This window comes from Anomaloglossus baeobatrachus, chromosome 7 (genome assembly GCF_048569485.1).
Source record: "Anomaloglossus baeobatrachus isolate aAnoBae1 chromosome 7, aAnoBae1.hap1, whole genome shotgun sequence".
NCBI lineage: Eukaryota > Metazoa > Chordata > Amphibia > Anura > Aromobatidae > Anomaloglossus > Anomaloglossus baeobatrachus.
This window is the reverse complement of record NC_134359.1, coordinates 107,246,591-107,272,502: the sequence shown is the minus strand read 5'-3', so window position 1 is coordinate 107,272,502 and position 25,912 is coordinate 107,246,591. Positions and strand designations below refer to the sequence as shown.

At 40.2% G+C, this 25,912-nt stretch overlaps 1 protein-coding gene across 1 annotated transcript in view; it reads left to right on the top strand.

Annotated features, from left to right (window-relative positions):
• Positions 1-25,912, top strand: part of ADARB1 (adenosine deaminase RNA specific B1) — a 156,717-nt gene that overhangs the window by 46,835 nt on the left and 83,970 nt on the right. Inside the window, exon 2 of the mRNA XM_075317572.1 lies at positions 8,367-8,449. The gene's annotated coding sequence lies outside the window, so the exon portion shown is untranslated. The remainder of the gene's footprint in view (positions 1-8,366; positions 8,450-25,912) is intronic.

The following is a 25,912-nucleotide window of genomic DNA, read 5'->3' as shown; positions in this document are numbered from 1 at the left end:
TCGCTACGTCTGAAAGTTTAACTACAAAAGGGTCTGAAGTGGGATTTTTAATGAGGCGCACACAGGTGCACACAGCTAGTCTGATGCTTCTAATTCATGAATCCAAAGTGTCTGGCTCCATCTCCTAAGTGTCTGCTAGAGACAGGTTGTACATGAAAACTGGTAGTGTGCAGCAAATTAAACAGACTGTGTAAGTGATAATTGCAAATTATTTACAAAATTATCTATTAAAGGGCTTGTCCAGTAGTCTAACAGCCCCTTCTCATGACCCTATTAAAATCTCACTCATACTCCACTCTGGTGCCGGCCTGGTTCCAGCAGTGTTGGCATTTGCTCTCCCGGGGCTCACATGGCGTTGTTACATTATGCGAGCTGTGCTCACAATCAGCGCAGTGTTCCCTCTCCCCGTCTTCAGACGAACCACATCAAGCGTAAGGCCACAGTCACACTTGCGCAAGTCTCGCATCGGGATCCCCTGACACAGCAGCACACTCGGACAGGAGCATGTCCGCTGTATAGAAATATATGCAGCTGAGAAGCTCCTGTCCATGGAGTGTGCAGCCGCCCCAGGTGATCCTGATGAGAGACTCGCCGGGTCATACGCAAGTGTGGCTCTGGCCTTAGTACCAGTTGCGGGTGGTCAATCACTTCCTCTTGATTACTTATTTGTTTGCAGTCGGGGAGAGGAAAGCCTGTGCTGATTGTGTGAAGGGCTCACATGATGAAACCACATCACGTGAGTCCCAGGAGAGCGCGTTCAGACACCACTGCATCGGCAGTGGAATGGAGTATATGTTATTATTTTAATGGGGGCAAACATGGGGCGTGAGATGGTGTTGTCCGAGTAGTGCAAAACCTCTTCAAATGATTTCAAGCTTTCTGAAAGTATAGTGACCATTCAGGGTCTGTCCTTGTATTTGGAGGCATACAGTAGTTTGTGTTGTTTTTATCCTGCATTCATTCCAACAAAAGTAAATGTTAATTTAAAACCCTCATTTATCAGGTTTCTCATGTGAGAAGTATTTAGACTTTGTTTCTGATGAATGTTCGGTTTTGTCTGGATGGATATTTTAGATAAAGCCTTATATGGCTGTACATTGAAAGAAGGAAATTATGGTGCATACTGTTAAATGCCTAGCATTTTTTAGTAAAAATGTATTTTTACTTTTTCATTGTATTGAAACACCCCCTATGTGAACAACTTCCCTGCTTAGAAAGGATGAGCTTTCTGATTACCTTATATAGCTATTATTTTGACATTTGTTGCCCTTTTCTTACCCTCCAGCTGAGTGCCCTGTAACCAAGTGCAGCAGATCAATGATATAAACTTAAAGCTATATTAATGTATATGGAAGAAGGTAAAACTTGTTGTCAGAGTTGTGTACAGGAGCATGGAGTGTATTGTATACATAGATTAGCTAATGTGCCAAATGTCCATTCAGCATGTGACACTGGATTGCAATGGGGCAGATAGAGATGAAAAAAAGACATCAGGTCAAGAACCTTTTGTTGGGCTTGGTATGTATATTAAAGGGGCAGCTATGATTTCCTCTTTCTGATGAAGAGGACAGTGAAGTGTCTGATTATTAATGCACTGATCGCATGATGATATGTCACGCCAGACCTGGGAGAGCCAGTGCCGACACCAGAAGTGAGTATAGTTTGTTGTTGTTTTACTTTGGGGGGAGGGAATGGAAGGAAACATACTGACTGAGCAGGAGGTTGTACGTGGATTACTCCTTTAATAATCGTTATGCAATCACTTTGCTTTGTAAAAAAAAAAAAATAATAATAAAATAAATAACCCTTTTAAATGGTTATTCCAATTTCCATGATCTTATCCCAATATGTAGTAGGCGTAATAATAATATAAGCAAATACCTCCAATTAGAAATTTTCTGATTTTAGTTAGTTTCTTACCTCATGTGCAGGGCATTGCAGCTTAGGTATCCATGGCTAATTCCATTCATATAGCAACAGTCAGTTGCTCGTGGTCATAATCATGGATATCTAAGCTGCACATGAGGTAAGAAACAGTGCTATATCAGGAGAACTATACTACATTTCTAAGTGGAGGTATTTTCTATTATTATAGCATAATAATAATAATAATAATAATAATATAATATTCCGCTTACTACATATTGGAATAGGATCATGGAGATGGAATCCTTTAACTTTATTGATCTGGATGGAATAAGTTGGCGATGATGTGTATGAAATGCAGGGCGTATCATTTCAGTTCTGTCATCGCCTTCTTTCTTCATAAACGTGTACTATGCAGAAATTAATAAAATTAATGATTTGACTAATTTGTAAGATGCTCCATAGTTTTACATGTTCTATTTGTGCTCTTTTAAATGGGGTTTCATAGTGAATAGAAAATATACATAAATAGTAACTTACCAATATCCTCTTCCAGCTCCATGGCCTGCAAAATGAAAACGTTTTGAGTCATGGAAAAACACAAAACAAGCAAAGTATATATTTTTTTATAGTTGGTGTTAAGGGGTGTGAGTGTGTGCGTGTTGTGTTTTTTTTAAAACAAAAAAAAAACCTGGATGAGTTTGTCCATGGCAGTTTGATTACAATTATATCAATCATGATGGGAGAATGTCAGAATTTTGGGTGTGCCCCCCATAATGTTACCACACTCAGATTTTTTTTTTTTTTACCCCATTTTCCACCATGTTATGTGATAAATGACTGGAGTCGTTAAAAATTAGAACTTGTTCCACTAAAATTAACAACCCGTACATATATGTTGACAGAAAAATAAAGTTCTGCTTCTTATAAAATGATGAAAAAACTAATTGATCTTGTTGGGTAGGGGTTAATGACCGCAATCAAGCACAGTACGGTAAATTTGACGCCTGGTGATTTGAGGTGACGGGTAACCTATCCATTTTCCTGAATGTCCCCCAATGGCTAGTATAGCAATGTGGGTACAGATGTCTCTATTCTGCTCTACTATTGCTGCTGGGTTTGATGGATCACGTTTGACCCTGCAGCATTGCATATCCTAACCCAGCAGAGTGTATTCCCCGGACTAGTCCTGTCTCCGATCTGCTATTCACAACTCCTGTGGGTATCAGTGACAGCCTGCATAGTTGTCCTTCCATAAGTAGTATTGTATTTCTATTCTTCAACCACTGCAACGTTATTATGTAACTCAACGCCTTAGTGGGATAAAGAAATCTGCACCCATACCTCAACAGTTGATGATATCGGGAAACCCAGTAGATTCCATATACAGTGCCTTGCGAAAGTATTCGGCTCCCTTGAATTTTTCAACCTTTTCCCACATTTCAGGCTTCAAACATAAAGATAAAAATGTTAATGTTCTGGTGAAGAATCAACAACAAGTGTGAAATTGAACTAAATTTATTGCTTATTTTTAAATTTTTTTTTTTTTAAAAAAAAAAGAAATAACTGAAAATTGGGACGTGCAATATTATGCATCCGCTTTACTTTCAATGCAGCAAACTCACTCTAGAAGTTCATTGAGGTTCTCTGAATGATCCAATGTTGTCCTAAATGACTGATGATGATAAATATAAGCCCCCTGTGTGTAATAAAGTCTCCGTATAAATGCACCTGCTCTGTGATAGTCTCAGTGTTCTGTTTAAAGCACAGAGAGCATCAGGAAGACCAAGGAACACAACAGGCAGGTCCGTGATACTGTTGTGGAGAAGTTTAAAGGCGGATTTGGTTACAAAAAGATTTCAAAAACTTTAAACATTTCAAGAAGCACTGTGCAAGTGATCATACTGAAATGGAAGGAGTATCATACCACTGCAAATCTAGCAAGACCCGGCCGTCCATCCAAACTTTCATCTAAAACAAGGAGACGACTGATCAGAGATGCAGCCAAGAGGCCCATGATCACTTTGGATGAACTGCAGAGATCTACAGCTGAGGTGGGAGAGTCTGTCCATAGGAAAACAATCAGTCGTACACTGCACAAATCTGGCCTTTATGGAAGAGTGGCAAGGAGAAAGCCATTTCTCAAAGATATACATAAAAAGTGTAATTTAAAGTTTGCCACAAGCCACCTGGGAGCCACACCAATCATGTGGAAGAAGGTGCTCCGGTCAGATGAAACCAAAATCAAACTGTTTGGGCACAATGCCAAAGGATATGTTTGGCGTAAAAGCAACACAGCTCATCACCCTGAACACACCATCCCCACTGTCAAACATGGCGGTGGAAGCATCATGGTTTGGGCCTGCTTTTTTTTCAGCAGGGACAGGGAAGATGGTTAAAATTGATGGGAAGATGGATGGAGCCAAATACAGGACCATTCTTGAAGAAAACCTGTTGGAGTCTGCAAAAGACATGAGACTGGGACAGAGATTTGTCTTTCAACAAGACAATGATCCCAAACATAAAGCAAAATCTACAATGAAATGGTTCACAAATAAACGTATCCAGGTGCTAGAATGGCCAAGTCACAGTCCAGACCTGAATCTAATCGAGGATCTGTGGAAAGAGCTGAAAACTGCTGTTCACAATCGCTCTCCATCCAACCTCACTCAGCTCCAGCTGTTTGCAAAGGAAGAATGGACAAGAATTTCAGTCTCTCGATGTGCAAAACCGATAGAGACATATCACAAGCGACTTACAGCTGTAATCACAGCAAAAGGTGGCGCTACAAAGTATTAAAACTTAAATGGGACGAATAATATCGCACGCCCCAATTTTCAGTTATTTATTTTTTAATAAAGTTTAAAATAAGCAATAAATATCGTTCAACTTCACAATTGTGTCCCACTTGTTGTTGATTCTTCACCATAACATTAAAATTTTTATCTTTATGTTTGAAGCCTGAAATGTGGGAAAAGGTTGAAAAATTCAAGGGGCTGAATACTTTCACAAGGCAGTGTAATGATGGTTCCCATTAAAGTATGATGGCAGGGACAGGCTGACCAAGTGAATCTTTGGGCAAAATTTTGCACAGATGTCTTCTTCCCAAAACAATTTTCCAATTCTACTTAAAGAACAAACTGTACAGTGCGTGTAAATGTTTTCTTGTGACTCTTATTGATAGCCCATATATTGGATCTCAATTGAAAGGTGCATTCTGGTCTCTGTAAACAAGTGTTAGATTTAACTGCCTTATTTGTGTATGCCAATATATTTTCAGCATTAATTCCAGGGGGTTTTCCAGATCTCTGCTTGCTGTCATTCAGTAAGAGCTTTGATTGTGTACTCGGTGGATACTAAAAGTCTTTACCATTCATGTGATGGGTACAGGACTGGTTCCAGGACGGTTATGAGAGTTGCATCTTGTAAATGGCCAAGCGCCTGTGCCCATCACATGACTGGACAGAGTTATACACTTAGATTATTTTTAAATTAAACATTTAATCTCTGTCACCAGATTTTTACTTCCCCATCTGAGTACCATGATGTAGGGAATGAGACTCTGATACTATTGATGAATCACTTACTGAGGTGCTTAATCCCTGTTTTATCTGCTGCAGATTAACCAGTTCCCTGAATGCTGAGCTCTGTATAACCCCACCCACACCACTGATTGGCAGCTTTCTGCCTATGCACAGAGTACACAGTGATGTCAATCAGTGTGGGGGGGTCATATTATATGGGGGCCTACATACCATCAGATTTACTAGACCTGTAGTGATTATCTCATGCTGATAAAACAGTGATTTTTTTTTTTTTTCACAACTACAGCAAGTAGCCCAGTAAGTGATAAATCACTGGAATCCAGGTCTCTGCCCCTACGTAATGATGCTCTCAGATTAGGTGGCAAAAATTTGGTGACCGATTCTCTTTAATTGGCTGCAGAGAACATAAAAACTGCAAGGGATGTATACAGAGTGATGGAACATATTATACCACCCCGGAGTCTACAAAGACAAACTTACATTTGTTGAAACTTAGAAACTCTTTTCCACGGTTTCACTGCCAATGTTATATGTCGTGACTAAATGATTACCATAGCTAGATTATCACGGCTGCAGCTTAGATCTTGATATGATTTAATAGAGCAGGTAATTAGCTAGGATCAAAGCTCTAGCTGCAATATTTAGGGAGCGCACAGCCCGTTACTGTCATCTTCACCCTTCCTGTGAATCCAGGGGTGTAATACACAGTTTGCTTCATATTATCGTCACCATTGTGACAGAAATGTGCCTATTTTCAGGACTTGCGCATATCAGGTTCTGTTTGGGTCAGGCTTCTAGCTTTACATATACAGTGCCTTGCGAAAGTATTCAGCCCCTTTGATTTTTTTTTTTTTCCACCTTTTTCCCACATTTCAGGCTTCAAACATAAAGATAAAAATTTAAATTTTATGGTAACGAATCAACAAGTGGGACACAATTGTGAAGTTGAACAAAATTGATTGCTTATTTTAAACTTTTTTTAAGAAAATAAATAATTGAAAATTGGGGTGTGCAATATTATTCATCCCCTTTTAAGTTAATACTTTGTAGCGCCACCTTTTGCTGCGATTTACAGTTGCAAGTCGCTTGGGGTATGTCTCTATCAGTTTTGCACATCAAGAGACTGAAATTCTTGCCTATTCTTCCTTTGCAAACAGCTGGAGCTGAGTGAGGTTGGATGGAGAGCGTTTGTGAACAGCAGTTTTCAGCTCTTTCCAAAGATTCTCGATTGGATTCAGGTCTGGACTTAGACTTCGCCATTCTAACACCTGGATATGTTTAGTTTTGAACCATTCCATTGTAGATTTTGCTTTGTTTGGGATCCTTGTCTTGTTGGAAGACAAATCTCCGTCCCAGTCTCAGGTCTTTTGCAGACTCCAATGGGTTTTCTTCAAGAATGGTCCTATATTTGGCTCCATCCATCTTCCCATTAATTTTAACCATCTTCCCTGTCCCTGCTGAAGAAAAGCAGGCCCAAACCATGATGCTGCCACCACCATGTTTGACAGTGGGGATGGTGTGTTCAGGGTGATGAGCTGTGTTGCTTTTACGCCAAACATATCGTTTGGCTTTGTGCCCAAAACGTTCGATTTTGGTTTCATCTGACCAGAGCACCTTCTTCCACATGTTTGGTGTCTCCCAGGTGGCTTGTGGCAAATGTTAAACAACACTTTTTATGGATATCTTTGAGAAATGGCTTTCCCCTTGCCACTCTTCCATAAAGGCCAGATTTGTGCAGTGTACGACTGATTGTTGTTCTATGGACAGACTCTCCCACCTCAGCTGTAGATCGCTGCAGTTCATCCAGAGTGATCATGGGCCTCTTGGCTGCATCTCTGATGAGTCTTCTCCTTGTTTGAGATGAAATTTTTGAGGGACGGCTGGGTCTTGGTAGATTTGCAGTGGTATGATACTCCTTTTCAATATCCTTTTCAATACTCCATTTCAATATGATCGCTTGCACAGTGCTTCTTGGGATGTTTAAATTATGGGAAATCTTTTTGTAACCAAATCCGGCTTTAAACTTCTCCACAACAGTATCACGGACCTGCCTGTTGTGTTCCTTGGTCTTCATGATGCTCTCTGTGCTTTAAACAGAACACTGAGACTATCACAGAGCAGGTGCATTTATACGGAGACTTCATTACACACAGGGGGCTTATATTTATCATCATTAGTCATTTAGGACAACATTGGATCATTCAGAGATTCTCAATGAACTTCTGGAGTGAGTTTGCTGCACTGAAAGTAAAAGGGGACACATAATATTGCACACCCCAATATTCAGTTTATTCTCTTTTAAAAAAGTTTTAAAATAAGCAATAAATTTCGTTCAATTTCACAATTGTGTCCCACTTGTTGATTCTTCAACAAAAATTTAAAATGTTTTATATTTCTGTTTGAAGCCTGAAATGTGGGAAAAGGTTGAAAAATTCAAGGGGTGCCGAATACTTTTGCAAGGCTCTGTAGTTATGCATTTTTTTTTTCTTTTTATAAATTCTTTTAATGCCAAATTTCATTTCATAACAAAGTGAAGCTCTGTGGGGCATTCCTTCTCCTATGGGTATGGGGTATGACGGTTTCTTGACTCCTCGGATGTGAATACCTTGAGCTCCGGACTTGCTTAGTAAACACAAACAGGCCTACGCTCCCTTCTTTCTGTTTTTTTTTTTTCCCTGCCCTTAGTTAATGAATAGATGAATTTTGAATGACTAGTGTAATTGGTAATACATTTCACCCATTGTTTATTATTGATATATTAGCTTACATGAAACAACATGCAGTGTTTGCACAGTCACTGGTGTTCAGCATGGCTGGAGCTGAATTGCTGGCATAAGATTATTCATTACGTATGTAAAATGGCAGAGACGCAGCCAACTCTTCCGCCGTATTGAGGAGGATTTTCTAGAGCCATCTGTTATCAAGCACTAAAAATAGATTTCATTTTTTTTCTAGGCTACATAACAGCAAGGCATCTTCCTGGTCATCCCAAGTTACAGAAGTCTACAAAATCCACCTCCTACCTGAAGCCTGTGAAGGTACGTCTCATAGTGCGGCACTTGCTTTCCTTCAGTAGAAGCTGCAGAAATCTCCTGTCTGTGATGTGAATTGCTGACCCATCAAGACGCTTACACGTTTCAGACTTCACTAAAAGAATTGTTACATATCTGTAAAGTTAAATTCTATGGTTAGAGTAATAAACGTCAGTCTCCTCTGTAGAAGCCACTGCTTCTGGAGATTCATAGAACTGATGTTACTTTCAAGAAATATGTAAGAGGAATAAATGAGGACCAGTGGATATGGTACAGAATTGATATTTTAAGGGATATTTACTAAAACCAATTTGTTGTATGAGAGCTGGACAGTTTTCTTTTAACATAGTGTTTTGAAATACTATGTCCCAAGACTGACAAAAGTATTTTTGGAGTGATACCTTTTTATAGGCTAATCAGAAAATGATATTATCAAGCATTCAGAGCATCAAGGCTCCTTCTTCAGGTAAGTGAGATCATCCTGTAAGGCTATGTGCGCACGTTGCGTACTAGCCCTGCAGAAATTTCTGCAGCGATCTGAAGAGCACACGTGCGCTTCAAATCGCTGCAGAAAATGTCCGTAGAGAAAAAAAAAAGCCGATTCCATGCGCTCTGCCTGCAGCTCCTGCCATAGACAGAGCAGGGGCTGCCGGCAAAGCGCACGGAAGAAGTGACATGTCACTTCTTAGAACGCAGCGCTTCGGGCAGCAGCTGCACTCTAAGACGCCACGTGCGCACGGCCCCTGCACAATCTCCATAGACTTTGCAGGGGACGCAGGACGCATGCAGTTAGCGCAGCGTAACTGCATGTATTTACGTAACATGCGCACATAGCCTCACACTGTATATTCAATAGGATCTTAACACGCCTACAGGGACCTGCTAACATGCTAATGCGGGCGACTAACCAGGGGAACTAATGCCCTCAGGACTAGTCTCCTCGCTTATTAGCATACCATAAAAGATCTTTAGAAATACTTTTTGTAAACATCTCTTTATGTATGCTAGTGTATACAGGGACGATTAGGCAGGGATTAGCAATATGCACCCAGAACTGCTCGTGGTCCTGGATGCATATTGCCCCTGACAGGTTCACTTTAATGAAGTAAACCATTTTCTGTCCTTCCTGTTGGAAACAAAATGATACACAGCTACCGCAGGTTTTAATGGCTACTTAAATAAAACAATAATATTCCCCTATGTAGTAATTACACAAGTGTTACGGCTCTTGCACACGAGCGTATAAATCGGCCGAGTAGAATGCGATAAGATAATCACAATCCACTCTGGCCAATATTATTCCATGGGGCAGTTCTAAACTGAGATTTTTTTTTTTTTTCTCAGGCGAATTTGGATTGAGGAAAAAGTTGCAGCATGCTGCAGTTGTCAGCAAGTCTTGCATCACTGGCCCCTATACAAGTCTATGGGTGCATGTGAAACATCGGACTGCACTTTAACCCCTTCATGACCTTGGACGGATCTATCCGTCATAGAGCCTGTCCCGTTAAGCCCCACCCCCTTTTTTAAAAAAACATCAAAAAACCTAAAAGTTCAAATCACCCCCTTTCACCCCATTGAAATTTAAATGGTTAAAAAATAAATAAATATACACATATTTGGTATCGCTGCGTTCAGAAATGCCCGATCTATCAAAGTATAAAATCAATTAATCTGATTGGTAAACTGTGTAGTGGCAAAAAAATTCCAAACGCCAAAATTACGTTTTTTGGTCGCCGCATGTCTTACGCAAAATGCAATAACAGGCGATCAAAACATAGCATCTGCGCAAAAATGGTACAATTAAAAATGTTAGCTCGAGACGCAAAAAATAAGCAGTCACTGAGCCATAGATCCCGAAAAATGAGAACGCTACGTGTTTCGGAAAATGACGCAAAACGTACACCACTGTTATTGGACAAACTTGTGAATCTTTTTTAACCCCTTAGATACAAGTAAACCTATACAGGTTTGGTGCCTACAAACTCGCACCGACCTGAGGCATCACATAGATACATCAGTTTTACCATATAGTGAACACTGTGAATAAAACATCCCAAAAACTATTGTGCGATCACACTTTTTTTGCAGTTTTTCCACATTTGGAATTTTTTTTGCTGTTTTCCAGTACACTATATGGTAAAACCTATGGTTTGATTTAAAAATACAACTCGTCCCGCAAAAAACAAGCCCTCATATGGCAAGATTGACGGAAAAATAAGAGTTACGGCTCTCGGAAGAAAAGGAGCAAAAAAAACAAAAACGGAAAGTGCCCCGGGGGCTGAAGGGGTTAAAGACTTCCGAGTGCAGTGCGATATACACAGAGACAGGCAATGGAGAAGATGGAGATTAATCTCTCCCTCTTCTCCAGACCTGTGCTCCGATCCACAGGACCGGATCTCGGTGAAATGACACTCGGCAAATGCTCACAGCAGAGCCTGGGCTGAGGTTCATTAGCATATCAGATCCGATTCTTGTCTGATCCCGGCATTAAAGTCAGTCTTTCATATTTTTAATTGGTTTTGTTTAAAAGCCGTTGTAGTAGATATTGATGTGATGGGGCCTTTGTGCACTCTTGGCCAACTGCTCAGTGCATTAATCCAATTGGTAAACAAAGAAACTACCCAAAAATCAAAACGCTAGAATTGTTTTTTTCTTTTTTGCCCGCTGCAACAGAAAAAGTAATGAGCTGATAATAACATTGTATCCACTCAAAGATGTAACCAAGAAACACATTGGCTCAGGGTGCAAAAATAATCATTAACACAGCTCTGTATCCCCAAAATGTAAACCATTACGGTGCTTGGAAAATGATTACAAAAGCAAACTTATTGTTTTTTTAAAAAAAGAAATTTCAGAATTTTCTTTATTAAACTACTTAAATAAAGCAAAATCTATGCATGTTTGGTATCTGCGTAATCGTTCTGACCTGAAGCATTGTATTGCCAGTTCTTATTACTGTAAAATAAACACTGGAAAAAAAATAATTTGTGGACTTGCATCACATGATGATAAAATGGGTGGTACCACTCAAAAGTCAAACTCATCCTGCAAAGAACAGGCCCTCACAAGGCTGTGTCAACAGGAAAAATAAAGTTATGGCTCTTGTAATAAGGGGTGGAAAAAACGAAAGAGCAAAAACAGAAATCGCTTGGTTGTGAAGGGGATAAAGATCTCATTCTTGGGATGATTGGACCTTTAGTGGTCATAAAGTTATCTGCTAATAATTTTTTTTTTTTATGTGAGAATTTTGATGTTTTGGTAATTCCTTTTACAATGGACTTACAAGTACATCCTATTTTGTGGTACGTTCTCGCAAATGGACATACTGGTACATCCTGGCAGTCATGCAGGCACAGAAACTGTGCTCTTGTGATCGCTGCCACCTGAAGTACTAGCCGAGAAACGTCTGTCACAGCCAGGGACGTTGCCCGCACTGCCTCTGGCTGTTTAACCACATAAATACCACAATGAATATCCCACTTCCATCTGATCAGAATCTCCGTAATGGGGTCCTGATCATTGCCATGGCATATCAAGATCAAATGATGACCTCTGGACTATCTGGCTACAGTGGCCTGTTAGACCATGCCAGGAGCATGGCCCAAGAGGCAATCTGTCAGTGTCTCACTGACATGTGTAAATGCAGTGCTGTCCTGTCCCGAGGATTAAAGCCGTGTAATCACTTTTACCAAACTGGGAACAACCCTATAACCACCCCAAAAAATAATTTCTGAATTGCTGGTTTTTATTCATTCTGCCTCGTAAAAATTAGAATAAGAAGCGATCAAAAAATGTTGTGCCCGAAAATAGTACCAATAAAAAAAGTTAACGCATCCCGCACAAAACAAGCCCTTCACATGCCTGTCAGCAGAAAAATGAAAAAAAAAGTTTTTGCATCACCATATTTTGAAAGTTAAAATTTTTTTCAAGCATTATTTTAGTGTGATAGTTGCCAAACATAAAAACCCAATATAAACTTGGTGTTGCTGTAATCGCACAAACTCGAAGAAGAAAAAAGTCTTCTTGCTTATACTAATTGGTGAATGGCTTAGAAAATAAATACTATAAATAAACATGCTGCTGTTGTGTGGTTTTTTTTTTTGTTTTTTTTTTTTTTTTATTATTCTGCATCCCAAAGATCACAGGCTCGGCTCACATTTATCCTGCGTTCTATGCTGAGCGCTAACACCGGGGTTTACATGTAAATCTCTGAAATACGTGATTCAGGCAGAGCCCCCAACAGCTGACGATTTCGTAAAATGAGGCAGATGGAGACACTGGATTGTCTCTGGTATATAATCTAGCGGCGTTCAGCTTTTTAAGTATTCATAAACGCACAGTCGGACAGTTTTGTGTACTTCTGATAGTGACACAGCTGAACACAGGCCAGAGTAACTCTGATGCCTCACTATAATGAACGGATTCCTCGGGGGGGGGGGGGTTCATCTGAATCTGGTCATTCAGAAATTTAGATGTAAACCCCAAAATAAGTGCACAGGATAAATGTGATCTAACAAATAATGTAAAATGTTCCCAATAAAAGTTCATGACACAAAAAAAAACAAGCCTCCACTCAGGTCTGTCACCTATCAATGGAAATATAGGGGGCTTTCACATTACTGAAAATACACAGGCTCTAGAAAAGCATCATGGCTTCCCCACAAAAAAAAATATCCTACAAAATCTGCACACCCAAATCCAAATGCAACCCTCTCTTCTGAGCTAGACAATGTGCCTAAACCACACATAGGTCCACATGTTTCACATTTCTGCAGTGAGGAGAGCCTGCTTAATTTACCAGGTGCATGTCTCCTGAAGCTCGAGCTGGCCACTACAACATACTTGACACTACAACGGCAGATATGCATTTTTCACTCGGCAACATTCACTTCTGTCTGTGGAAACCACCCATGGAGTCAAAATAGTCACTATACCTGTGGCTAAATTTAGACTGTGCCATTTCCAAAATGGGAACACTTGAGGGGATTCTGCTCTTCTGGCACTTAGGGGCTTTGTGTATGGAGTATGCAAACTATTCTAGGAAAATCTGTGCTCCAAGGGTCAAATAGCGCTAGTCTCGTCATGTGGTTAAGCAATACTGTACAGCCACATATGAGGTATTGCCAACCTCAGCAGAAATTGTGTGACACGTTTTGGTGACATTGTTACCCATTTTCTCCAGGTGAAAATGTAAAATCTGGGGCTAAAACAAAATTTTTGTGCTAACAATTTAATTTTTTCTTCATCACCCAATGGTACAAAATTTTGTGACACACCTATGGTATCAAAATGGTCATTGCACCCCTAGATGAATTCATTGAGAGCTATGGTTTGTAAAATAGGGTCACTTATGGGGGGGGGTTCTATTGTTATGGAACCTGCAAACCATAACTGCAAAATCTGCATTCTGATATGGTGCTCCTTCCCTTCTGAGCTTTGCACTATGCCTTAAAATTGGTTCCCGATTACATGGAGGGTATTGGCACACTCAGGAAAAAATGGACCACACGGCTTGTTGTCCAATTTCTCCCCTTTGCCACTATAAAAAAAAAATTAAAAACTTAGGGTTGAAAACATTTTAGTGGGAAAATTAATTCTTTTTCACTACTGAATAATGTAAAATTCTGTGAGGCGCATGTAGTGTCAACATACTCACTGTACCCCTTGATGATTAAATTGAGGGGTGTAAAGTTGGGTCATAGGGGGATTGCTTTTCTAGAAGGGACTATGGCAATAAGATATGGAACCCCAAACCATTCCAGCAAAATCTGCATTGCAATATGGTGCTCCTTCCCTTCTGAGCTTTGCACTGTGCCTTAAAAGTAGTGTTCAACCATATTTGGGGTATTAGTGAACTCAGAAGTTATTGTCTAATAAATTTTACTGTTTGTGTTCAGCTATTACCCCTTTTGAAAATTAAAAACTTGGAACCAAAGCAACATTGTTTTGGAAATACTAAAAAAATGTTCATCTACTCAGCCCAATGGTTTACAATTCTGTGAATCACTGGAGGGTGAAAAATGCTCACTACACCCCTAAATAAATTCCTTAAGAGGTGTAATTTCCACAATGGGTTCACTTCTGTTTTGTTTGTTTGTTTTTTTTGCTGTTTAAGCACTTCATGGGCTCTTCAAATGTGACATAACTCCTACAATCTATTCAAGACAAAATGGCGCTCTAAAATTCAAATAGCGCTCCTTCCCTTCTGAACCCAGCTGTACGCCCAAACAGTAGATTTACACCACAAAAGAGGTATCCGCATACTCAGGAGAAATTGCACAACAAATTGTACTGTGCATTTTCTCCTGTTTACTTTGTGAAAATGAAAGATTTGGGACAGAAGCAACATTTTTGTGGTAAAAATGTATTAATTTTCACAGCTCAATGTTCTAAAATTCTGTATAGCAGCTGGGGGTTCAAGGTGCTCACTAAACATTTAGATTCTTTGAGGGGTCTAGTTTCCAAAATGGGGTCACTTATGGGGGAGCTCCACTGTTTAGGCACTCCAGAGAATATTGAGTTCTAGAATTCACATAGCGCTCCTTCCTTTCCAAGCCCTGTCATGCGCCCAAACAGTAGTTTTCCACTACATATCGGATATTGCTGTACTCAGGAGAAATTGCATGACAAAGTTTATGGTTAATTTTCTCATGTTACTTTTTGTGAAAATGCTAAATTTGGGGCTAAAGTGACATTTTTGTCTGCAAAAGTATTTTTTTTTTCTTTTTTTTTTTTTCCTTCCATATTGCATTTCCTGTGAAGCACCTAAAGGGTTAATATACTTCTTGAATGTGATCTTGAGCAGTGTGAGGTGTGCAGCTTTTAGAATGGCGTCCCTTTTGGATATTTTCTGTCACATAGGCCTTTCAGTTACTTCACATGAGATGTGGTCTCTGAAAAAAAAAAAAAAAAAGTTTGTCGGAAAAATTTAAAAATTGTTGATAAACTTTGAACCCTTCTAACTTTATAAAAAGATAAATGTTTCAAAAATTGGGCTGATGTAAATAATTTGTGGGAAATGTTATTTATTCATTTTTTGTCATGTAACTCTAGTATTTAACTCCTTAACAACCATGGGCAGTAAAATTACATACCAGCGGTCATAGTGTTAATCCCACCCGGCTGCTGTGGGCAGCCGGGTGGGGGGGGGAGATCCGTGCACATACCAGCTGATTTGTACAGGTGACATGTACCTATTAACCCCTTAAATGGCGCTCTCAAAATGTCACAGCGCCATTACAATCGCGGTTGCAGTTAAAGTTTACTCACCGCCCGACACCGGAAGACCCATGACGTGATCACGTGGATCCAATGATTGTCATGGTAGCACAGGGTCACGTGGTGATTTAAAAAGATAAGAAACATACCCACATTTGGTATCGCCGTGCTCAGAAATGCCCGATCTATCAAAATATAAAATCAATTAATCTGGGCGGTGTAGCGTGAAAAAAATGTCAAACTCCAAAATTGTTTTTTGGTCGCAGCAAATTTTCCACAAAATGCAATAACAGGCGGTCAAAAGGTAGCATCTACGCAAAAATGGTACCAATAAAACCGTCAGCTCGAGATGCAAAAAATAAGCAGTCACTGAGACATAGATCCCGAAAATTGAAAATATGGGTTGTGGAAAATGGCGCAAAACGTGTGCTACTTTTTTGGACAAACTTCTGATTTTTTTTTTTTACCCCCCCCCCCCCCCCAGATAAAAGTAAACCTATACCTATTTGGTGTCTATGAACTCGCACTGACCTGAGGCATCACACCGACACATCAGTTTTACCATATAGTGAACACAGTGAAGAAAATCTCAAAAACAATCGTGCAAGTGCACTCTTTTTGCAATTTTTCCGCATTTGTAATTTATTTTGCCATTTTCCAGTACACTATATGGTAAAACCAATAGTTTTCATCTAAAAGTACAACTCGTTCCGCAAAAAACAAGCCCTCACAGGACCATATTGACAGAAAAATTAAAAAAACACCGCTCTTGGATGAATGGCGAAAAAAAAAACGGAATGCGCAAAATTGACCGGTCGTGAAGGTGTTAAGGGCATTAAAATTCAAAGTGTGAAAATAGTGAAATATTCAAATTTTTCTCTTAATTTACAATATTTTCACAATTACACACAACCTATATCATCCATCATGAAGTACAATATGTAAAAAAAAAAGTCAATTACTGGGATTGCTTGAAGCGTTCCAGAGTTATTACATAATGAAGTGACACTGGTCAGAATTGCAAAAAAAAAAAAAAAAGGCCTGGTCATGAACGTGAAAACAGGCTCGGGGGTGAAGGGGCTACATTTTTTTTTTTTTATATATAATTGAGCCTTTAAAAAAAATAAAATCCAACTTGTCCTGAAGAAACAAACCTTCATACGAGAGTTAATTTTTTTTTTTTATCACTACTGCAATAGAATTCTATTTAATGTTCATTTCCAGGTCACAACAATACCCTTTTCTGCTAATGTGCAGTGATCAGAAATACAGCAGAAGAACATTTTCTCTTTTTTCAGATTTGGTCTGTGTAAAAATATCCATAATTAGGACGTCTTGTTTGTATTGTCAATGAATTAATCCTGCAATAACCTTTTCAGAGAAGTGATTAGTGGGAGACTTCAAACTGCTGAAGAGACCTCCTGCAATGAATGCGCCACCTGCAGACCCTGCACAAATCATTCTTTTTCATGTGAGGTGCTTGCTGACCTTTTTTAGCTTTCAATATAAAGCAGAATAAGTAATTGCTAATTAGGCGCTTATTAAAATAAACAACCTCTTGTTGGTTCTCTAGTGTGATCAGAAGACATGATGGAACGGTCACATCAAGGAAAACAATCCTACAAGTGCCACTTTTTTTGCAATTTTTGCCTTTACTTTTGCCATAGGTGAAGCAAGTTAAATAAGCGCATTTCACCTGTGGAAGGCATTTTGGCAAAATTGCGACAATTTGTAAAGCTTTTTTTTTTTACCACCAGTTAGTATTGGACGATATGATGCATTTTCCATAAGTGTGTGAATATAGACCTGCATTACTGCTAAGGGAAATCTAAGAAAAATGAGATATTTAGCATATATAAACGGCCATTCGTATATCTGCCCAGTCGCCACGTCATGACATATCTCGTAACTGGGTACCTACTCTATGCTGAAGCATCTTTCTGGGTTAAAAAAAAACCTCCTGTGTATGGGCAAGTAGGAACCTGCTATATAGGATAAAATTACCTGTGGCAAGTGGGGGAGGGGTGCACGGTCAGAAGGTATGACCCTCTTGAATATCGACAAAAAAGACTAACGGCACTCACCAAACTGAAATGTGAACAGGTGCATAACTGAACATAACATAAAGTACAAAATAAGACTCTGAAATGCTAAATTATGAAAAGCCATGAATGTGTGAATATAGACCAGTTACGAGATATGCCATGACGTGGCAACTGGGCAGATATACAAATGGCTGTTTATATATGCTAAATATCTCATTTTTCTTAATTTCCCTTAGCAGTAATGCAGGTCTATATTCACACATTCATGGTTTTCATACTTTGGCATTTCAGAGTGCAACTATCTTTTTTTGTATGTTATGTCATGTTCAGTTATGCACCTGTTCACATTTCAGTTTGGTGAGTGTCGTCAGTCTTTTTTGTCTACATTTTCCATAAGGTTAATATAATGTTACATATTTTTATTTTCTAGAACTTTTAATCAAATGTGTGTTTTGGTTTTTTTCCTTTTGGTTTTTACATTCCCCTGGTAAATGTTTCCCCTTTTAAGATACAAGTAAAATATATCTTTGTACCGTGTTAGCCAGTAGAGATAAAAAAATTGTTTAAAAGAACAGAGAGTCCTCAGTGGTTGATACCTTTTAATGGCTAACTGAAAAGATGGTAATAATTGCAAGCTTTCGAGACTACTCAGGTCTCTTCATCAGGCATGGTATAACACAAAATCTGAAGAGTCACGTATTTATACACAACAGGACTTAGAATAGTGCAGTAAAAAAAAAAAAGAACAAGTTATAAGAAAAATATGTCGCTGTCCAGTTGTGCGCGTTTCTTCAGAAGTGTCTTTAGTTCCATAAAGATGCGGTACATTCTGGTATCCTCCATTTTGATACAAGTAAAATATATCTTTGTACCGTGTTAGCCAGTAGAGATAACAACAGGACTTAGAATAGTGCAGTTTTTTTTTTTTTTTTTTTTTTTTTTTTTTTGTTTTTTTTTTTTTACTGCACTATTCTAAGCCCTGTTGTGTATAAATACGTGACTCTTCAGATTTTGTGTTATACCATGCCTGATGAAGAGACCTGAGTAGTCTCGAAAGCTTGCAATTATTACCATCTTTTCAGTTAGCCATTAAAAGGTATCAACCACTGAGGACTCTCTGTTCTTTTAAACAATTTTTTTATCCCCTTTTAAGGGAATGAGAAAAAGATACAAAGTTGCAAAAAAAAGTATTGTGTTTAGCTGCTGACATCTAGTGGAAAATATAAAACACTACAGGATTCTGAAACTTTTTTTTTTTTTTTTTTTTGCATTGAACTATAAAAAAAATTGTGTATAAATAATTATAAAAACACAGGACACTTTGATTTTAGAATTTTGTTTTTGTGTCTTTTTGTTTTTATAGGTATTATGTTTTGGGATATAATTTTGGGCTCCTTTCCCAAACCCCTGCCAGCTCTCCGATCATTAAAGGTTCTGGTTGTTATATTTGTCATACAGTCATCAAATCCACTCCGACCCGCCTTGGCAAAGGGTCATCCCTGCCATCCTGGGTTGCCTCTCTGGTTTATAGTCTGCTCCTCTCTAAGAAATCGGCATTCTCTGAAAAGGTTTCTTGTGTATTTTTGAATACATGTGTATTATTGTATTTTTTTTTTTAGCCTATTAGGAATTGCCGTACAAGATCACAATATTGTTTTTGGAACGCGATTCTTATCCTTCAGTAGACTCTAATATAGGGTTATTCTCATCTGCATAGATATATATTTTTGGAAAGTATTTCTGCAATTAATTGCTAATTTAATATTTGCAGCCCTTCTTGAGATATTAAAACTTGCTTACAACTTGTTGCCTAGAGACCGACCACCACCATTGTCTAGCTCACTCGCTGTGCTGAAGCAGCTTGTTGCCTAGAGACCGACCACCGCCATTGTCTAGCTCACTCGCTGTGCTAAAGCTGGCTGAGTTCTTTAATAAAATTAAAATTTCTGGTATAATTTTAAAGTTTTAATTTGTGGTGATCAAAAAAACTCCTTGCTTCGTTTATTTTTTTTTTTAAATTCGGTGTTCAATATGTGGGATTTATATATTTTATTCAGGCAATTCTGCAACTGTCTTTACTAGTTGTGTGTTTTTATTTTGAAATTTTGTGATTAACAATTAAAGGGACTCTGTCAGGTAAAATAAAATGCTATTAACCTGCAGATAAGGGTTTATTTGCAGGTTAATAGCGTTCTGAGGCTGCTCGGTGCCAGCTCTGAGGGCCCCATTGCCAGGAAAATAACTTTATTCCTCCTGCTATGTTCCTGTTCAGCTTCAGAACAGTGTTTACAAGCTCAATAGCCAAGAGCGTGCAGGTACTTCAGATGTTCTGCTGTCAGCGGGGGTCGTTCTTCTAGAAAACCAGCTGCAAACTTAATGCTGAGCAAGCACTACATGCTCAATAGTCTTATAAGAGCAGTTTGATGCTCGGATGGGCATAACTTGAGCACCGGAGTATAATGGAAGTCCATGGGGGACTTCAGGATTTTTACGGGAAATCTTCCCAAAAAATGTGCGAGTCCCCCACTGACTTCCCTTATACTTGGTACTCGAGTCGCACCCATCCGGGCTTCCAAGTGATCTTAAAGGCTTGGCTCACCCATTTTCATTACTGGCCACATCAATATTATGTTGAAAAACAAGGTTTCTCTCAAATAACTTGTGTAGCCAATAGAACCTGTGGGCGGAGCTATTGCAGTCCTCACTTCCTTCGCGTGACCTCTGGTATCCGGTGATGTCGCGTCAGCTGAGGCGGGCCACCGTCTTCCTGAGTGACTGGGATGTGGGCGGCGTTTCACCGCTGATCACAGCTCACTCATCACTGTTTGATATCTCAAGAACTGCCTAAAATTTTAATAACGGCGCTCCCTCAAAACTCAAAACAAATCTGTATCATTGTTTTGTGTGAGAAAACTGTACATTTTAGAGTGGCCTTTTATTGTGGCCAGCCTAACACACCTGTGCAATAATGATGCTGTCTAATCCGCATCTTGATATGACACACCTGTGAGGTGGATGGATTATCTCGGCAAATGAGACGTGTTCACTAACACCAAGACAAACTAGTGAACAATATTTGAGAGTAAAAGGCCTTTCGTGTACATATAAGAAGTCTTCGATCTTTGAATTTGGATCATGAAAAATGGGAGCAAAAATAAGAGTTGTGTTTTTATATTTTTGTTCAGTATATTTTACCCTATCACATATTAAAAAATGTGAGGAGGGGGGGGAATTCCCAAGTAGGGTAATATATCATAAAAAAGATTAAATTTATCCTAGGGTAAAAACAAGTGCCCTTCTTTATGTAAACGGCATAAGGCACTTTGACACTATTTTGATAAAAAAGGGGGGCGGTAACAGCCATCCCATCATGGCAAGATGTACCCAAACAGGATGGACCCTAACTCTTCGTGCCAGGAGTCTTCAAAATAGGTGGGGCAAAGTGGGGCGCAGGCCTGTTGAAATAATTTGAAGACTTGTGTTTTTTGTTGCTGTTGTTGTTGTTTTTTTCTTTTTGCAGGAAATGTTGGAATTTTTCAAGATGTGAAATGGTAAAATTCAAAACTACACGTAGAGTGCTCAGGGCACGGGCAATCACTGTGTACTGAGTAGTGACTGTAGTCGCTCCGAGCACACCAGTGCCTAAAAGTTGTCAGCTCTTGGGAGGAGTAAAATTAGTTTTCTACCAGTAGCTGTGTTTTCAGTAAGGCGACCAGATAGCTTTGTAACACTAGTAAACAGCAAATTAACACCATAACAGGAGGCTAATGGAATCTGTCGTTATTTCCCCAAATGCTATTTATAAAAAGAGAAAAACGGACTTCCTGTTCCTGTCCTGGCTGAGGTGGAAGCTTAGAGGAGAATCTCCTGCCACCCCTCACAGAAACCGACTAAAAACAGACCCCCCGGACGAGCCACCAAACAGAGAGCAGCACAGGAGGTTACCTAAAGCAGACAGCTATGGAACGGTACCTCCTGAGAAGCTCTGGGAGCAGTGAGTCAGCCTGGAGAAGCTTTGATATGGACAGAGGAGAAGATAAGATAATGGCGCCGAGCCTGATGGGGGAGGAGCCTGAACGCATGGTGAGAGACACAGAAAAGCAAACACAGAGCTGGAAGGGGAGGGATAAGGGAGATATGAGCGAGGAGACAGGAGATAAGGAAGATATGAGCGAGGAGGAGGACACAGCAGGAGAGAGGTGGATGCAGGGGACTGATGATGGTGGATCGCAATGGGAGGATGAAGGAGATATGGAGGCAGAGGGGAGAGAAGATGCAGACAAAGCAGGGCAGCTCAGAGACACAGCAGTGTTGGAGGATGAAACTGACAAACAGCACAGGGAGATTAATCCCACTCAGACTCACAGGAAGTCAAATGCAAGAATTCATAGTACCCCTTCCAAAGGAAACAAAAAGCAGCTTACTACACCAACATCACAAGCCTGCAAGCTATTGGGGGATGGAGGTGGTGGCCCAGTCCAGACAAAGAGAACTAAGAAAACAGCACCACCTGCAGGCCAAGACAAGTACACACAAAAGCTTAATGTGGACTATAAAAAACTGGCTGAAGAAGTGACATCACACTTGTCAAAAGAGGTTAAAGTGGCTATTGAGGCAGCCATACAAACATCATTAGCTAATATGCAAAAACAGATAAATGCCCATGCCTCTAGACTGGCAGAATCAGAGCAGAGAATATCTGACTCCGAGGAGACAATACTGGCTATGCAAGCACAAATAGCAGCTCTAGCAAAATCTAATGAATACTTGAAGGATAAAGCGGACGATTTGGAAAACAGATCGAGACGAAACAACCTACGTATAGTCGGGTTGCCAGAGTCTGTATCGATTGGACAGTTGGATAATATATGCGAGTTGGAGCTACCGCAGGCCCTGGGCATAAAGGCGAAATTCAGAGTTGAAAGAGCCCACAGAGTGGGTCCACTGAGACACCAGGAGGCGAATAAGGGAGAGGGCCAAAACTCAAACAAGAATACCCCGATAAGAGCCAGGCAGGTGATTGTCAAGTACCTTGATTATAAGCATAAGGAGGAAATATTGAGGGCCTTTAGAGAACGAAAGCGTCCACTACAATATCAAGGCAACAGACTGCTAATTTTTGGGGATTATTCAGCGGAAGTATCCAGAAGGAGAAAAGAATTTACCAAAATTTGCTCATTTCTGTACAACAAAAAAGTAAAGTGCCAGCTATTATACCCTGCTACACTGAAAGTTAGAAACCCCAATGGCTCGTTTGTATACTACAAGGACTACAAAGAAGCAGAAAACATTCTCATGGCAGAGCTCAACAAGACTAGGTCAGAAAGGCAAGAAAAAGGAGCTAGTGGAGAAGGGAATAATAGAAGAGGATCCCCCACAAGCTCAGGAAGAGATGTGGGACGTCTTGGGGGACAAAAGCAAGTCGAGACCAGGGAGGAAAGGAGGCCAAGCCCGGGTCGACAGCATAATTCTCGCCTGGAACACAGGAACCAACCCTTGGAGAGAAACCATGATACCTGAACTGGAACTCGCTCATTGTTTTTCCTTTTTTTGCCTGTTTTTTTTTTTTTTTTTTTTCTCTCTTCCCAAACAGGGAGAGGCGTTGAGGAGGATGCATTACGGAGAGAGGGTTGGGGAGGTGAGAGGAGGAGGGGGAAGGGAGAAAAGAGAGGAAAACATCCCAAAGTCTGGGTCCTCTTCCCCCCCCCCCCCCCTCTCTTTTTTTTTTTTTTTTTTTTTTTTTTTTGTTCTTCTCCTTTCTTTCTCCATCTTCTCTCCCCTTGGTCTTTTTTTTTTTTTTTTTTCTATTTTTCTTTTTCTCCTTTGTCCAGGAACATCATCCAAATTCAAATGAAGTGGGCCTGTTCTGGGCGGACTGATGGCTACCTGGAGTCAGAGATAAGTAGGACTGGAGAATCTTGCTGAGGTTTTGACATACTGTGCTAATTTTTGCATAATTTTCAAAGGCTTATTCAAGTTAGTCCGGGGATAGAACATATATTTTTTGGGGGGTGATTAGGGAGCTACATATTTTGGCTAGGAATAGGGGAGCTCACCAACGTGGCGGGAAACGCCGTGGATTTCTCGGAAGGGAAAATATGTTTTACAGTTACATGCTTTTTGTTGTATTTGTTATATTTGCAAGGTGGGGAAAGGGAGTGTCGATTTTGTGGTACCAACTGTGATTCTAGTGTCGAACATCTCGTCTTCCTTGATGCAGGGGCCCATAGGGGAGGGAGTAGTAAAAGCAGAATACACAGGTTAACATGATACAGATAACTACGTGGAATGTTAAAGGGCTGAGATCACCTAACAAACGAGCAATGATATTGAGACATCTGAAAAGACTAAAGACAGACATTGCCTTATTACAGGAAACCCACTTGGGGGGGGAGGACTTTTTCCGCATGAAGAAACATTGGGTGGGCACCGTTTACGGGGCAGCGGCACAAGGTAGAAAAGCGGGCACTATGATTCTAATAAATAAACAACTCAGTCATGAGGTAGTGGCACATGAGGCAGACGACCATGGAAGGTGGCAGCACTTAACAATCGTTAGTCCAGCGGGTAAACTCAGTATTTATAATGTCTATGGCCCAAATTCACAACAAATCACATTTCATGATGACATAAAGGCCACCATATTAGCAGATGGGGAGGCTAACATTATAGTGGGAGGCGATTTTAACACTGTCCCAGACTCAGCTGAAGATAGGAGGAGGGGCGAGGAGGGGACAGCTAATGTGGGCAGGAGTTTAGACAATAGGGATGTAACATTAGAAGACGTAGGACTGAAAGACATCTGGAGACTAACTCACCCACATGACAGAGAGTATACACACTTCTCTCACCCTCATGATAGCTGGTCACGTATTGATCAGTTCTGGATCTCGCAGGATTTACTGAGTGGAACGCAAGATTGTGTGATAGAGAATATGGTGATCTCTGATCATAGTCCGGTGAGATTGGGCATTAGAGAGAAATTCAGGAGAGGTACCGATATCATATGGAGATTCCCATCGTTCCTTCTCAGGCAAGATAATTTCCATAAGGTGCTACAGGAGTGGTGGGGAGAATTCGCAGAGGACAATAAGGAACATAGAGAGTCCCCAGTGATATTTTGGGAAACGGCAAAAGCGGTCCTAAGGGGCCATCTGGTGGGGTACGCAGCCATGATCAAACGGAAAACCAATGAGAATTATAATTTCCATAGTGAAGCAGTACGGGTAGCATATACAAATTATGTGACAAATAGATCTCCCATGACAAAAGGCAGATGGTTGGAGGCAAAAGAGGGATTTGACGAATGGGCCAAAAAAAAGGAACAACTATTCTGGTCGCACAAGGAGGTTGACTTACATAGGTTTGGCAACAAGGCGGGAAGGATGTTGGCCAATCTGGCAAGGGGCAGCAGAAAGATGACAGTGATCTCTAAACTGAAAACAAAGGGGGGAGAGGTGACTACGGATCCTAAGGACATTAATAAACTGTTGGGAGATTACTATAGAAAACTATATGGGTCAGGGAATAACGACATGACTGATGAGGCAGAGTGGCTAAGACAAGCCCAAATGCCTAGCTTGACGGAGGAAGATTTGAGTGCCTTAAACGCAGATATCACAGTAGAGGAGGTGACGAGAACAATTGGGGAGCTTAACACCAACAAGGCACCGGGACCTGACGGTTTCAATAGTGAATTCTATAAGGCTCTGAAGGATCTGATCTCGCCGGATCTAACCTCAGTCTTTAATGCTTTCCTGGGAGGGGCGGAAATACCCAAAAATTCCAACATAGCATATATTAAATTACTCCCCAAGGGAACCAAGGACCTGGATGATCCCTCTAGTTATAGACCTATATCGCTCATAAATCAGGATTTAAAAATTATGTCCAAGATCATGGCTAATAGACTGGCCGAGATCTTACCTAGGATCATTACGAATCACCAGGTGGGGTTTATTAAGGGGAGAAATGCCGTTACCAATATCCGAAAGACAATTCTAGTGGTAGACGCGGTTAGACTGGGTCTCACTGAGGGAGGGGCTAGACCTGCCCTAGTTACACTTGATGCAGAAAAAGCGTTTGATAATGTAAATTGGGGGTGGTTAGACAGGGTAATGGAGGCCATAGGGATTGTAGGCAAGATGAGACTTTACATTAGAAACCTTTATGCCAACTCGGGAGCTAGGGTACACACTCCGGGCTT